The sequence below is a fragment of the Sinocyclocheilus grahami genome, unplaced genomic scaffold (assembly GCF_001515645.1).
Source record: "Sinocyclocheilus grahami isolate Dianchi unplaced genomic scaffold, SAMN03320097.WGS_v1.1 scaffold19.1, whole genome shotgun sequence".
Taxonomy (NCBI): Eukaryota; Metazoa; Chordata; class Actinopteri; order Cypriniformes; family Cyprinidae; genus Sinocyclocheilus; species Sinocyclocheilus grahami.
The window spans coordinates 230,836-233,177 of NW_015505198.1; positions in this window are offsets into that span (position 1 = coordinate 230,836).

Here is a 2,342-nt window from a genome sequence, read left to right on the forward strand (position 1 = left end):
TCTATGAAAAATACAATTTTAGAATCTATATATGTATAAGACGAGACCCATGCGTAAGCGTCCACCTCCCTGTAAATGATCAACTACTGTTTACTTTAGTGGACACAGGGATAATGTTTCACTGCCATAATACAGCTCATATGGGCTGATATATTTTTCCCGATATGCAAATCTCTCCATGAAAAAAAAAATGTTGGCCGTTTCCCTGTCCCGCATTCAAAGTCACATCTAATCAATTTAACATAAAACTTCTCAAAACATGCTGATCCACATCCTAATCAACACATAATTACAGGATTACCTCACTGCTTAAGATTACTACTCATAAAAAAAACTCTATGAAAAATACAATTTTAGAATCTATATATGTATAAGAGAACACATGAAATTGCATAAAATAGAAAGCTATATCACTGCAAATATCAGACTTTATATCCAAATTCCATTTGAGTTCATTCATAACCCCTAACTTCCTAGTGTTAAAAAAACTGTGCCTGCCTCATTAGCAAATCATTATAAGTTCACATTAATGGTACACTTATTACAGGCTTGACACTTCCCTGGTTTAACTAGTAATTATTAAAGACTGGTTATGATATATAAACACAAGGCAGTGTATTCGATCATTACACCCAGATTGTCTCGCTGTCTGAGAGAATAAAGCTTTACATATTTTATAGGTTAAGCACAACAGACTATGTTCTAAACAGCTGTCATTGTGTTATGACTAAAAACAAAATCCCTTAAATGATAGATTGTGCTAGCGCGGTTAGCATCAGCATCCTCCACATCTGAGGTAAACCCAATAGCCGACTAACGTTAGCTGGCCCATACGACCCCCGCTCAATTGATTTTCCAGTTCGAAATAAAAGAAGACCCGTGATATGTTTCTGGTTTCCGTCAGAGTTGATTTAAATCCTTAATTTGGTTTGATGCTAGGCGTTTTATTCCTCGGTTTATCTCTCTTAAAAACAGGCCAACATCCAGGTCGAGTCTCGCGAGTCATCCACCTGCGCTTGTTATTAGCCTGTTAGCGGGTTCAAATCAGCTCGGGACCACCGATAATCCCACAATAAAGCGCGAATCCCTTTCATTTGAATCCTTCGGCGGCGATTTATCCGTTAACCTGCAATCCAAAGTTTAAGATGAGAGGTCCTGTTTTTTAGTCGACGGATGATGTTTTAGTTCTATATGTCTCTCTCTCTCTCATCAGCAGCAATACACAACCTCTGCTGTCTCTCTCTCTCTCTCTCACACACACACACACACACGCACACACAAACCGACGTCTGCAACACGCATGCGCAGCGCCGCAGTCTGCCGCTTTAAACCACAGGCGTCAAGAATCATTCCTCGCGCGGTTATCTGTGCGTTTGGTTGCGATGGTGATGGAATGCAGATTTATAACGGTATTTTTTTGAATCTCACATTCCCGCGAATCAGTTAACTGAGGGCTATGATGCCATGGTTTGCAATTGAAAACAGCTAGAGGTGAAACTAGTGGTTAACATAATCGAGACAGTTTGCCAGAATTAGAGTAGATAACGTTTACTTGGAAGAAATGCTGATTTGTTAACCAAACGGTGTTATTTTCAGTTACTTCCTGTGATTTTCTTGCGCCCCCATGTGTATGAATGACAACATACCCGGAAAAGGTAATACAAGATTGATAAAAGATTTATGAGAACTGTTACGTGTATCCTCCTGAGAACCAGAAATAAAAAGCGTTGTGAATTTAGTATTTTTTTAATGTCATTACATTGTTTAGAGCATAAGAAAAAAATAGTAAAATAAGATTTTTGAAAAATTATATTTTATTCGTAAGTTATGCTATGTGCTCTGTAGAGGACACCAGGACTCAAGTTTTTCTAACTTCCATGATAAACTGCATCATGAACTTGGAGATATCTCTGTTCACAAGATCGAAGTTACATGAACTGTCATACAATGTACTGTATATACACTATGTTCAAAAGTATGGAATCTGTAAGATTTTTTTATGTATATGAAAGAAGTCTCTTTTTTACAGTAAAAATAGTAAAACTATGTAAAAGAATTTGCATTTAAAATATATTTTTTTCTATTTTATTCCTGTGATGCAAAGCTGAATTTTCAGCATCAATACACCAGTCTTTAGTGTCACATGATCCTTCATTAATCATTATAATATCCTCCTGAGAACCAGAAATAAAAAGCTTTGTGAATTTAGTATTTTTTCATGTCATTACATTGTTTAGAGCATAAGAAAAAAATGGTAAAATAAGATTTTTGAAAAATTATGTTTTATTCGTAAGTTATGCTATGTGCTCTGTAGAGGACACCAGGACTCAGTTTTTCTAAAA